Source organism: Crocuta crocuta, unplaced genomic scaffold (genome assembly GCF_008692635.1).
Source record: "Crocuta crocuta isolate KB4526 unplaced genomic scaffold, BGI_CrCroc_1.0 scaffold196, whole genome shotgun sequence".
In the NCBI taxonomy this organism is placed as follows: domain Eukaryota; kingdom Metazoa; phylum Chordata; class Mammalia; order Carnivora; family Hyaenidae; genus Crocuta; species Crocuta crocuta.
This window is the reverse complement of record NW_027531026.1, coordinates 4,086,820-4,101,889: the sequence shown is the minus strand read 5'-3', so window position 1 is coordinate 4,101,889 and position 15,070 is coordinate 4,086,820.

Below are 15,070 nucleotides of genomic sequence, written 5' to 3'. Positions count from 1 at the left end.
TGTGCATATAGACCCATTTATCCTCATGTATTACGTTCTATAGCACTTCTCGTGTTTTAACTTAAGTTGTGACAGTTGAATCTGGATATTTCCTTCTTAAACTAATTGAGTACAGTTTGAATCATCTGATTTCTTGACAGAGTGAGATTTAAATTTTGGAATTTTGATCCGTTAAGATAATTATCACTCAATTAAACGTCACAATGATGAAAATAGAAAACTAAGCTATAGACATATGTAAGATTATGTTTTACCTGTATAAAGGAACATTTTGTGATTCACCAGGAAACCGTAGAGACAGACTTTCCAGGTATTGGTGGATTCTTCTGCCTTGTAAAAATGTATGTTAGAGGGGAGATGTGGTAATGGGAAATAGGTTATAGGGAATTGGTGTGCATACTGATCCTTCACTAATAATCTGGTTCTGGTGGTATGGACTCTCTGGAAGAAGGTTGTCTATTTCAATGACCTTTCTTTAAATTTCTTGCTTTAAATTTAAAGTACAGTAATAATTTGAGGCACTTGATATATTGTGAGCTTCCTAGAGTATTCCATAACGAGTTACCCACTAGAAATGTAACAAACAAATCAGTAGGGAATAATATAACAGTCGTGACATTTCATTTTTTTCTGATTTTTTAAAAATGTTTTATTTATTTCTGAGAGAGTGAGAGAGAGGCAGCGTGAGCAGGGGAGGGTCAGAGAGAGAGGGAGACACAGAATCGGAAGCAGTCTCCAGGCTCTGAGCTAGCTGTCTGCACAGAGCCCAATGCAGGGCTCGAACCCACGAACCATGAGATCATGACCTGAGCCAGTCAGACGCTTAGTTGACTGAGCCACCCAGGAGCTCCAAGTGGTGACATTTCAAATAGTTAATTAGAAAGCAAGATAATTGCTCACCATATTAAAATTTAATTTTGAATATGAAATCAGTTTTCACAGTAGTAACAATACACAGGACAACAAATATTCTTTGAAATTAGAAAAATTTTTATCACCCTTACTGATGAATTGCCTTCTATGTCTTGGTCACAAAATATGTTGATTTCCAGGAAATTAAAAAATAAAAGTGAAGAATAAAACACAGATAAAAATAAATCTAGGCTTGCTCCTCTGTCACTTTATTAAAACAAATAATCCAGGCTACTTCTTGCCACTTACTAAGATAACTTCTTTATTCTTAATAGAAATGCTTATTTTGGGGGATACCAGCAGTTTTGTTTTTTCCCTTTATACTCTGGTTTGAGGGAAAAGTACTCACCTCAGTTCTTCATGTTTGTCGAAGCTTTCTCCTGCAGAAGGGGGTGAATAATTTTTTTCATTGTTAATAGTAACCGTAGAGTTGAAAGGCCAGTAAAATTGCTAGTAGAGGTGGCAGTAGGAGTGAATTTGCTTTAAGAAGGAAGTGGAGGTAGGTATTCGTCTTATTTGTTGTTATATTTCTCATGCTATGGCATTTCATGATGTAAAAAAAATAATTTGTTTTTGCTACACTTGCCTACTTAATTGCTATTTTGACTTTGATAGTTTGGGATTTGTCAGCTAAGATCTTTTCCTTCATCTTTGTTATGAGCCAACAAGCCTACTCTCTAAGGAACCTGTGTGCCTGTTAGGAGCCCATAGGTTAGGGTGGTGGTAAGTATTTGAGATGTGGAGGAAATAAATATATTTGTTATGCACTGATAAGTAGGTACTGTTCTACACTTACTGAATTCTTTGTTGCAGAAAATTCATACAGTACTCTAATGGAAGACTTCACTTTTTTTTTAAGTTTATTTATTTTGAAAGAGAGTGACTATGGAAAGGGAAGAGAGAGGGAGAGAGAGAATCCCAAGCAGTCTCTTTGATGACAGCATGGAGCCCAGAGCCCAAAGTGGGACTTGAACTCACCAACAGTGAGATTGTGACCTAAGTGAAAATTAAGAGGCAGGCACTTAACCAACTGGGCCACCCAGGTACTCCTTATAATGGAAGACTTTAAAATGTAGTTGATGTGCCTGTGTTAATGGTCTTCCATTAGCAAACAAGACCATAAGTAGATTATTTAGTTGAGTGGCTAATGGCTTCAACTTCAAAAGCTATCTTTCTGATACTAGTATCTGGAAATAAATTTTCTGGGGGATTTACTAGTGATGTATTCTTAAAAAGATTACAGTGTTTTAAACACCAATGTGAAGAAGGGAAAAGAATTTTTAAAAATCATTTAAAAAATTAAAGTAATACATAAACACATATAAAGGCTAAAAAAATTTTTTAAACCCGTATCCCCACCCCTTTCTGAATATCAGTGTCAGATTTCAGACAGAAGGAAGAGTACAACTAGATGTTTTAATAGTGTAGTAAGAAGAATGGGTTAATTTGATACTTGAGAACAAAAAATTCAGAAAGGAGGGGCGCCTGGGTGGCTCAGTCGGTTGAGCATCCGACTTTGGCTCAGGTCATTATCTCACAGCCCGTGAGTTCAAGCCCCACGTCGGTCTCTGTGCTGACAGCTAAGAGCCTGGAGCCTCCTTCTGATTCTGTGTCTTCCTTGCTCTCTGCCCTTCTCCCACTCACGGTTTCTCTCTCAAAAATTTTAAAAACAATTTAAAAAATAAAATTTTTTTTTAAATTTTAAAAAATTCATAAAGGAAACACTGACATAGGAAGCAAGTACTACGCCTACAGCTTAGGGAACAGAAGACAAAGGTTGTGATTACCAGAAACTAGAAGCTTGGAGGAAAGGTTCTATAGAGCAGGGACTTGAAGACATTTGAGGAAAGGGTATCACCAATATTGTGGGTAATGATGAGAAGAAGCTGGAGACTACAACCAAGTGCTGCCACTGGAATGATGAATTTTAGCCCTGAGGATGCTAATAGGAACAATAAGCAAAGAGGCAACAGTAGGATTCATTGCCCTGCTCCCTTTCTTTTTCACTCTTCTAGTCCTCCCGAGTGAAGCCTAACAAAAATTTTGCTAGCAAAGGAGAAATGTTTACACAGTTCCAACCCCTGTATTTTGTAGTTAAGTACAGAATCATGGTTTGGAGCTATGGAAAAAAGATAGCTTAATAACCAGCACTATGGGCCATATATATTTTTCATCTTTGGAACTAGGTTATTAGTGTAGGGGGTTGAAGGAGACTGTCATTTATGTTAGGGACAACAGGTGTTCAAAACTGTCCTAGGCAAAGTCAGAGATCTGGTTACTTGATCTCTGAGAATAGTTACCATTGTTTCAGAAAAGATTATTTCTTTGTTTTCCTTTACACTTATAAGAAACTATAAAAATAAAAGTTTTTCTTTCCACATGAATATTGTATATATTCTTTGTAGCTAAGTTTTATAAAGGAAACGTCTTTTTAAAAATTTAGTAACAATGGAATACTACATGGCAATGAGAAAGAATGAAATCTGGCCATGTGTAGCAACCTGGATGGAGCTTGAGGGTGTTATGCTGAGCAAAATAAGTCAGGCAGAGAAGGACAGATACCATATGTTTACATGTATAGCTGGATTAGGAGAAACTTAATGGAGGACCATGGGGGAGGAGAAGGGGAAAAATAGGGAGAGAGGGGGAGGCAAACCATGAGAGACTCTTGAATGCTGAGAACAAACTGAGGGCTGATGGGGGGGGTGCAGGGAAGGGAGGTGATGGGCATGGAGGAGGGCACTTGTGGGAATGAGCACTGGGTGTTATATGGAAACCAACTTGGCAATAAACTATGAAGGGAAAAAAATTTTAAAAATGTAGTAACATTAAGTGGTGCTGTGTTCCAGGANAACCAACTTGGCAATAAACTATGAAGGGAAAAAAATTTTAAAAATGTAACATTAAGTGGTGCTGTGTTCCAGGCACATATAGGTATGTACAGATACTAAATTTTTGTAATCTTAATAACTGGGATAGATACTGTTAGATTGATTTTATTCTACACACAAGAAAGCCAAAAACTTATATAGGGTTTAAGTTACTTGTTCCAGGTAACAGGAATTGGAACTGGAATTTGGTCCTAAGCTTTCTGACTCCAGAGCCTGCTCATAACCACTAGATTGTACTGTCTCCTTACAGTAACTTTTATGGAGTATCTCAAGGTATAGAGGATCAGACTTTAAAAAATTAAAAATCTGTAAACTAGGGACGGAGGCAAACCATGAGAGACTCTTGAGTACTGAGAACAAACTGAGGGCTGATGGGTTGGGGAGAGGGGAAGGGGAGTGATGGGCATGGAGGAGGTCACTTGTTGGGATGAACACTGGGTGTTATATGGAAACCAACTTGACAATAAACTATAAAAGAAAAAATATCTGGAAACCAGACAGCAGCAAAAGCATTAATTAGACATTATGCTTAATCTAGCATGGCATTCATTTTATTATGTGTTATTCCTTGGGAGTTAGTGTTTCGTGCCAGACCTCTAGAGGTTAATAATCATAGTTGATAGGAGGGCAACACATTGAAAAACTAGATGTTTGGGAAAGAAATATATTAATTGCAAATACAATATTAAGCAAATACTTATTGTTCAAGCAATACAAATTGCTTGACTCAAAGCATTGTCAATTTGAGAGGGATTCCTGGGTAGCTGATTCTGTTAGGTCTCCAGCCTCAGGTCATGATCTCACGGTTCATGGGTTTGACCCCCTGTGTCAGCCTCTATGCTGACAGCTCATAGCCTGGAGTCTGCTTTGGAGTCTGTCTCCCTCTCTTGCCCCTCCCCGGGTGCTGCATGCACTGTCTCTCTCTCTCAAAAATAAGTAAACATTAAAAAAATTTTTTTTTAACATTGTCAGTTTGAGAGTAAAATTTAAAACATCTTTTTTCCAATTTGCCTTTGTGGAGAAGATTTTTGGGGGGTGGAGGGAATTGTTTGAATGAAGAAAGAATTCTTAAATTCTTAGTAGGGAATGGAAGGATGCTTGGGTTTAGCAGTACAGTTGGTAAGAGGATGTGTGGGAGGGTCTTTGAGACATCAAGCTGTAGAGGAGGAGAGTTTATGGACCTGGACCTGATACTCTAAAGCAAAGCTCTTCTAGGTGTCAGTGGAGGTGCATGTGTTAGAAAAGGGGTCAGTAAAGGTCATTTGAATAAAATGATAAATTGTTCAGGATTTAGGTTGCAAGCAGGAATTCTTGGAATGCAATATGGCAGTCATCTGGATGACAGTTTAGTTAGGTCTTGGAGATCTTGGTTAATTAAGCAGACTAGGTTCATCCATATCCAGTTGAAATAGATAATTTGTTTACATTTACTGATTGTATGTTCAGGATCTGTTGTCCTATAGTTAAAGCATTCATTGAAAGCTTCATCTGAGACTGAAAGGTTGCCAAGTTAAATATAAAATATAAAACTAATGAAATCAAATCTCTTTTATCGGAGATATATATTTACATTCAAGTTACCTCTGTGAGGTGTACACTATTAGGTAAATTATTAATGTTACCTGACTACAAAAACCCAAATTATCCTTCAGAACCCTGGAAACCTGTATTTCTTGTGCTAGTCTGAGAATATGTAAGATATTTTTTCATTATATGATAATTTTAGGAAGATTACTGACATTTTATAGAATCAAAGATCAGCAGGGTTACTTCCATTTTATACTTAATTAAAAATATTTTAAAGTGGGTTTTTATTCTGTAATGAAAGAAATAAGGATACTTAATGGAATCCCTGGAGTCCGACATTTCTACTTTTAATACGCTTGTAACATTTGTCCAACACACCACTGTGTTCTCTGAAAAGAGCGATCATTTTCACTGTATGGCATTACGATGACTGTATATCCCCAAGGTCTTCCAAAAGGTCCATGTAAGCCTGGCAGCTAGGAAACCTGTACTGTTGTAGAACATAAATTCTGGCAACTTACTGATGCAAGCCTACTCCTGATGGATGGCTCTTTAGAGTAAAAATCACTCAATATATATCAGCTAAATGCTAAGTGATAAAAATATTTCCAAATCATATTCCCTATCATTGAGGACCTCCTTAAATTTAACAGCAGGTTAAAGATTTGGGGTTGGCCTACTGAGGAGCAATCTTTCATTAGAAAATATGCATTTGCTTGTCTTGAAAGTTCATGCATTGAAAGTCCCTGCCAAGCAGGTAGATTTAACCATATTTTAAGCAAGATCTACATTTTCTTTTTTCATTTTCCATTAAGATAAAGTGTTCAATTAAATCTGAAATAGCTGGCCCTAAACTAAACTTTCCAGGGGACCTTTCTTATACCAGTCTTGCTGGGAGATAATTGTTAATCTAAGTCCTAAGGGATGGTGGAGCATTGTTCAACATTGGCAATAAAAACAAAATAACTCCCTCAAAGGAAAAAAAAAACAAGTTTTGGGTTCTAAAATGTTTCTTTATGAAAAAAACTTCAAATCTAATTGGTTGGTTTCACTGCTATAGCAAAGATTTAAAAGATACAAACTGGGAAAGATTTAGAGGGATTAGAAGGTTTAATATCTATTCTATCTACTTATTTGGTTTTGGGAAAAATAGATTATACTTGTGAGAAAAATTTAATGTTCTTTTTTGAAAGAGAGAGAGAGAGCAAGAGCATGACCAGGAAAGGTGCAGAGACAGAGGGGGACAGAGGATCTAAAGTGGGTTCTGCACTGGCAGCAGTGAGCCTGATGTGGAGCTTAAACTCCTGAACCATAAAGTCATAAGCTGAGCTGAAGTTGGATGCTCAATTGACTGAGCCACCCAGGCCCCCCCAAAATATTTTTTGAATTGCAAAATTAAAATATAAATTGTTATAGTTAAGCTTGTCCTATAGTTGGAATTATTGGTCTATGGGCCCAAGTGATCTATAATTCTGTAATCTTATACTGGAAATTCTGGAATCTGCAAGGCTTTTTGGGGACTCTTGGGTGTACCTAGACCCAAGTAGGTAGGATATGCTTGGGAGTAAATTTTAAACCCACATTTGTTTTATTCTTTGGAGCATTCATAAGCAGATAAGCCAAGTGAGAACCCGGGGTATCTCAAAGTAGAGAATTTTCTAACTCCTATACTGTTAACATCTGGGGGAGATAATACTGTTAACTATTTCTGTTTGGTCAAAATAAGCTTAAAAATCATAATTTGTATTTCTACTTAGTTATTACAGTCAAAAGATTTTTTAAAACTTATCTTAAAACTTAAGCTTGATTTTTACCAGCTATTAGGGTCTTCAGTGCTAAAGTGTTAATTCATGTGAAAAACAAAAGGCAGATGTTTTCTGAAAAGAGCTTTGTTTCTATTTAAACTTTGTATCTTTTTCTAAAGTACCTATAGCAAACTTCACTAGACAAATGCTGTAAGATTATTATTAAATTAGAAACAGTAGATTACAAACCAGATGGAAGAAGAGACAAATCAAAGTCAATTTCAGTTATTTGGGGTTAATGTAAACCCTGAATTAACTGTGGCTAAGAGCAGAGACCTTGGACTTAAGTTTTCATCACAAATTGCTGCCTTTTTTTTTTTTTTTTACCACTTTTGTTCTCTTCTTCCCTTGCCTCCGTGGAATAGAGAAGTGTTGAGTTAACTGAAGCATCTCTGACTGAAATAAGGGTCAAAACCTATAACAGCCCCTCCTCATTCTTCAGCATCCCCCTGCCCCAACTTCCAGCACCATAGGGAAGGGAAAACGCTAGTCCCTTGCTCTGCCTTAGTATTGTTAATTTGGTTAACCTGTTACGACAGAATCAAGAAACTTGTTGCAGGTAGCCACACTGGGGTTAAAGATGAGTGAAAGCCAAAAAGTGAAAGAGCGCTTTGCTTAGAATATGACTTAAAGTATTGATGTAGAAGTTTCTAAAGTGCTGATTAATTTGCATATTCATTATTTGCCCAATGACCCATTCCATATTCTAGTTTCTAAAGAAAATCTAGAAACATGACATTAAAAGAAACTAGAATTGCTATATTGTTTGGCCTTGTATCTTAAAATGCTGCTTAGGATTCTGATGAATTAAGCATTGATGACTACACTATATCTATGCTGGTCAGGTGTTCCTAGGCCTCAAGGAAGCCAGAGATTTAGGACTGCTGTGGGATAAGCTGGTAGGAATTGGAATGATGAGTGGCAGAAGACTGCTGAGTAGTTATTGGCTTGTGTGTTCAAGTGATTTATAGATTTACCACCTGATCTTGGATGTTTGGGATATCCAGGATCTCAGGGTGTGGGGAACACCTAAAGAAAAACCGTATCTTCTAAATTTCAGTTTTTGCCTTGGTACTGACTCTGATTGACTTCAGTTTTAAAAAGGGCACAGAATGAAATCTGAATTTCATACTGTTACAAGGTGATTGTGGGTGGCCATCTACTGATGGAATTGAATGGGAACACGTGATTTTAGTTTTGTTTCAAGACCTGTTTCATTCCTGCATCTGATTGTGCTTTCAAGCCTAAAGGACCCATTTGCCTTGTATGCATTATAGATATAGACCAGTAAGAGGAATCATTAGCTAGATTCATGTAACCTATGAATCTAATTTTTAAAAGCGTTACTGTGTTGCATATTCAGTTATGTTAATCTATTCACTAAATCTTTGTTTTTTGAGGGGGTTCTTTTTTGGGGGAGGCGTTTTGATTTTGATAATTATGAATGTATTAAGAACAGATTTACACGTAGAAGCAGATGACGTTCAATCTAGAGGCCTTCTAACCTCCATCTTTAATCAGCCAATTCTTCTCTTAAATTTTTCCCTAAGCATTTTTTTCAAGGAAGAGGGTACTTAATCTCTTAAAATTAGAATAGTGATTTGGAAAGAGAAAAACAGAAAAAAAAATTTTTTTTCCAACCTCCACCAGGGGGACCTATTGCTGCAACTAAAAAATTAAATCTGAGGAAGAACATGCATTTCACATGCCAGTTACATGACAGTAATTTTTATTTTTTTAGAAATATACATACATTTGAAAAATGCTATTATATTCCACATAATGGTATTTCTTATGTTATAATTTTATTTTTACATTATATATAAAATTAAAATATAAAAATAGATATATAAGACGTTAGGGTTTTTTAAATTTGTTAACCTTTTTTAGTAGAATGACTATAAAATGAAAATATAAAGCCTTTATCAGAAATAATTTGTATTTAGAATATCTAGCAAAACATACAGAAAAGCAGGAAAAAAAATCTTTCACAAAACACTTTTCTAAATTTTGCCAATTCAGTTTATTTTATTCCCTACTCTACTGGCTTTTGTCTGGGATCTAAAGGCTTATAGTTTTTGTGAAACATTTTCATTCATACTAAAATATTCATAATTACAAAGTGGGTAAGTTTTACAATCACAAATTGGGAAATCTGTATTTTTGCTTCACTTCTAGTTGTGAGGACATTCTATTTTGTGCTTTCAGATTATACATGCTTTCTTAGCTTTAGTTATTATCATATTTTTGTATACTAATGTCCCTTAATACTGCTTAATATTTTTTTATGGTTCAACTGATTCCATTTTTATTATTCTAGCTGTTTTTACCTGACTCATCTTTACTATCTTCTTTTGTATTTTCTTGATTAGAAGTAATTTAATGGTTCTCACTAGTGAGCAGAGTTTACAAATTTGTGGGGCAGATATTACTCTTCCCATTTTTCAGATCAGAAATTGAAGCTGAGAGTGATCACACTACTTTGAGTAGTGTAATGTACTCTGCCTTCTGATTCTAAGCCCAGTATACTTTACGTAATACCATAATTGATTTTAACTTGTCCCAGATATGGACGTTATAAACATCATCCCAAACATATTTCCTCAACCTAAGTTAGTGAACTCACAATTTGAGTTAGTGTGCTTTCTAATTAGACATGTTTTTCTGTAAGAGAAATACCTTGCTCTAGATTATACTTCAGATAATTTCCATTGCCCTTAGTAAATATCAACACACGGTATTTTAGATATAGTAAGAGATATTTTTGTAGATACAGGAGTAATACACTTGGCTCAACAATGTAATGATGCCTTTGAATTTCTGCTTATAACACACACACACACACACACACACACACACACTTTTCTTTCCAAAGAGTTTTAACTTTACGTTATGAAGAATGGAATGCAACTTAAGCAAAATGAAATGAAAATGTGTCCTAGACATATGAAAAGTTTTACTTGTACTAAGAGAAATGCATGGTAAAGTGCACCGAGATACAATTTCATCTGTTTGGTTACTTTTGTAATAAGTTCTGTTAAATGCTGGGGTTGGGGGGAAATAAATAAAGCATATATTCTCCACTGTTGGGATTAAAAATTGATGCCACCACCATGGAGGGCAATTGATAACATCTATCAACACTATTAATGATAGAGATACCACCTGGCTCAGCAACATGTTCTCTGGAATTTATCCTGTGGATATTCTTATACACACACAGAATTATTTTAAGATTATTCATATGTTTTTATAGCAAAAATTGGAAACAAATGTTTCTTAATAGGAATTGATTAAATAGAATACTCTACAGCTGTTAAAAAGAATGAGAAAGCTTTATACTGATGTGCAAAGAACTTTAAGCAACATTAAATGAAAACTGCAAGATACAGAACAGCCTTATGTTACCTTTTGTGTAAAAAGGAAAGAATATGAATATGCATTTTTCCTTGTACCTACATAAGCTCTTGAGAGATGTACAAGGGATTAATAAAAGTGATCAATTGCTTGGGATTGGAGGCAACAGAGGCAACAGAATAGCTGAAAGATGGGTAGGAGAGACACATTTTGTTCAGAATCATGTGAAAATATTTTACCTATTTGTAAAATGTATGTGAGAAAGAAAATATATAAGCCAGAGATTAAGTAGGCAATACACTTTTGCTCCCAAAATGACACTAAAGAGATATATATTTTTAAATGCATATACTTGTAAAGACAGAGAATGGAAGAGGAAGAAACAGCAAATTTTTGAAAGCTGGAAAGCTGGTGAATGAATGGTACTGACTCAGCAGATCTGGAAAGCCAAATTCTTTGCTGGGAAAAGCTGAGAAGCTTTCACATTGCAAATTCTCCAAAAGTTTCAGGAATTGGTTTTACCAGTTACCTCTGGAAATAAGATTGAAAGTGGGTCTAAAAATAGGATTGGACGACAGCCTCTTTAAGAAATAGTTAAATCCACAATTGCACAGCCAGACAAATTCCCTTTTCCATTCTTCAGGTTAGGCTTTGGAGTAGAAGGGGCAAAAACAAAAAACAAAACAACAACAAAAACTAGACGAGAAACACCATGAAGCTTTCTGGATTGAGATGTACCAGGAAGTGGTGGGGATGAGAGGGGGCAGTAACTTGTGGAAAACAAATGATTAACTGAGCATTTGCATACTGAATACCAAGACCCCCTCCCTCCCCTCTCTTTTTCCATTTGGTACCCAGATTGTTGACAATCCAGTTTAGACTGAAGACGCTTCATTATGAAATCTGACCAATCAAGAGAAAAGACATCTGGGGAACCCAGTGAAGGGACCAACCACAACAACCTACTGTAAAGCTCACAGTTGACAAATGCTAGCATGAACTTAGAGCTTTTAAACAACTTTTTAGTATCTCTACTTTGAAACATGGAAAGAACCAAGATGAGTAAATTCCAAAGGAGAGCTTTTAATTTGAGAGATAAAGACTATAGTGGATGCTGTGTTGCACCACTTAGCTCTGCCCTTCAAGGATTGCGGCATTCTTTCCCCCATCTGCTGTTAATGTTGACTTGAAGGCTCACAGCTGAGTGGCTGTATAGTGTCACTTTACCTCAGGGTTACATCCCTTCCCCAGAATAGCCTGCATGCAGTCTGGTTAAGATATGTGGTTTAAGTTGTGGGCAAAAAGGTGTGTTTTCTTTGCCTTAATTAGGAACACCGCTAAAGTGTCATCCCAGCTCCAGAGCTCCCTCTGGGATTGGCTGTTGGAAGTACCTCACAATTCAGTTTCTTAGTTGCTTAAGGGTATTTCTCCTGAAGGCACTCCCCAATTAACAGTCTGCCCCTAAATCTCAGTCTCAGGAAATCCTACTCTCAATAGAATCAAAATGAATAGAAAAAAATGGAAAGAAAAAGATTAATAACTTCAGGTATATAAGAGAAGATATTAAATCCATGAGATAAAATCAAGATACCATAGAAGAAACATTGAAAAAACATAAAAGAGCTATGGAAATTAAAGAAAACATCTGATGGCAGACATGAAAAAACTCAAAATGTAGGTTGTAAGATAAAGTTGAGGAAATCTCAGAAAGTAGAAGAAAAAGACAAAGAGGAAACAAAAGATGTTTTGAAGGTCAGCCTCATTATCTGGTATCTGAATAAAAGTTTCAAAGAGAATAGAGAGGTGGTGTCATGTGGAGGATAAAGGGAAAATGATTATTGGTAAAATAATTCAATAACATTTCTCAGAACTTAAAAATTAATTTCCAGGTTGAGTGCTTGGCCCAATTATGAATATAGAGTACCTCAGAAAATTTCAGAATCCTGAGGGGCATAAAGAAGACTTTGTAAGTTTCTAAGGAGAATAGATAGTTCACATAAAAAATATTACAAATCAGAATGACTTCTTAACAATGCACTGGAAACTTGAAGACTATATATAGATCAATAGGTTTAAAATGGTGAAGAAAAATGACTTCCAAGCTAATACTTTATACCTAGCTAAACTATTATAAAGTGTGAGGTAGAATAAAGATATCTGCAGAACTACAAGGTCTCAAAAAATTTACCTCCCTGCTTGTCTTTTCTGGAAGCTCCTAGAAGATATACTTCCTTAAAAGGAGGGAGTATAATAAGAAACTTAAAGATGTGATGTTCATAAAAGAACCATCAACATAGAAGCAAGGCAAATCTCTATGGATGTGGATTAAGAGAAAAAATACCAAGTGCTAGGCTTGGAGAGTAACCAGCCAGATTGGAGCAGGTCAGAAAGTGTAGCAGAAATTATTCAAGAAGATCAAATTACTAGAATACCTAATGTGAATTAAAAATTGAGAAGAGATTTAACAATTCTCAGAGAATTTGGGGTTAAAATTTGTGATAACCAACTAGAAAACTAAGCAAAAGTAAAAATAAGACCATTTTTAACTCCAGAGAAATGAAAATCTATGCCAGAAAAAAAGTAGTTTTTATAAATAATGTTCTTTATTGCTTGTCTACAAAAAACACATCATAAAAGGTAAGCATTGAACATTGATCTAACCAAAATTTGTGAAATCATACTGGGAAGATGAAGGAAGTGTGTTTTGTACACATGTGTGTGTATGCTCCTGCATGTGTGTTTGCTGGAGTTATAAAGAGAAATAATGTTCATCTTCTATATAGAGCTAGCAATGCAAGAATGGAGCGTACTTTAGTAATAAAAGCATAAACCAGGTCCAGATTACCTAGGTTTGAATTGTGGCTATGCTACTTTGCTGCAGTATGACCTTGGGCAAATTACTTCTCTGTATATCAGTACTTCTACGTAAAATGGACATAATAGTAATAATACATATCACACAGGGTTATTGTGAGGATAATATAAACATGAGTTTAGAACACCATCATACTGCTATATAGTAACTACTATATAAATATTTTCAATTTATGTTATCTGTTATGGGCTAAACTGGGTCCTCCACAAGTTCATATGTTGAAGCCCTAACTCCCAACACCTTACAACTCTAGGGAAGACTGTATTTGGGGAGATTCCCACACACGTCTTTAAACAGGTAATTAAGTTAAAATTAGACTCTTAGGGTGGGCCCCAATCTAATCTAACTGGTGTCTTTATAAGAAGAAGAAATAAAGACCTACAGAGAGAAACACAAGGGATACATGGACACAGATTAAAAAAACAAAAACAAAAACCATGTGTGGACACAACCTGTCCTTCTCACAGGTGGCACACAGAGAAGGTGGATGTCTGTAAGCCAAAGGGAAATGCCTTAAGAAAAACCGAGCCTGCTGACACTTTGATTTTGGATCTTCTAGCCTCTAGAACTGTAAGAAAATAAATTCCTGTTACTTAAGCCACTCAGGCTATGATACTCTGTTACAGCAATCCTGGCAAACAAATGTATTATCATATTATTGAAAGGTTTGGAATTGAATGCCAAAAGATTCAATTTAAAGAGCTGAGAGTGTTTGCTTATGGGAAGCAGGATATGATGGGAGGGAAGAGAGATTGCCTTTTTGTGTTTTTTAAGTGAAAACTTGGTAGAGCTCATCAACTTCATAAACTAATATTTATAACTTTGATAGAAGCACAAACAAAAGAAATGGAGGGCAGTGTGAAAAACTCAGTTACCTCTTGTCTTTTTTCATCTAAGAACTCTCTGGAGTTCTGTTTCAAGCACTGTGGACATCTGGGGTTCTATCAAAGATGCCCTCAGATGGGGAAATGGCACTTTGGGCGCTCTTTATTAATGCAGGCTAGGTTTAGTTGAGTCTCAGCACTGTCCAAGTAGCTAATTGAAACTGATTGCTCTTGGGTAGGAGCGTGACTTCACCAAAAACTCCTGTAGTTGAGCCCCTTCAGAGAGAATTTGAAGTGGTACTACATAGTTCTCGTAGCACTTGATAAGGGATGCTATATATTTGTTATGGGGATAATACTTTTTAATTTGTATTTCTATATAGTTTCCTTCATCTGGCCTCTATTTTCAAGGAAGATATAATCAGTTAGTAATAGCAAAGCCACCCAGAAGTGTTTAACCATGGGGAAATATTCTCATACATAAAAAGAAATCTCAAGATGGTTGGTTAATATGTGGGGTATCTAGTTCAATGGCTCACTGTCATTATTAAGGACCAGGGTTTCCTATCCTTTCAGGCTGCAATTTGTAGTATGCTGGCAACTCTCCTCTTAGATGCAAGATAACTAATTGCACCAGTTCCAAGCCTCATGGCCTCATAAACATTATCCAAGGGCTGCAATAGGAGAAGAGGTCATTTATATTCATGTTCCTCTTTAAGAAAGGAAACTTTTGACAAAAGTCCCCAGTACATTCCTCCTTACATCTCAAATACCATAATTGCATAATATCATCCCTAAGCTAAGTAGCCAGAGTAATGGAATTATCAATGTTGCCTTAAACCAAATAGTACTCTGAAGATGGAGAGAGACACAAGCTTT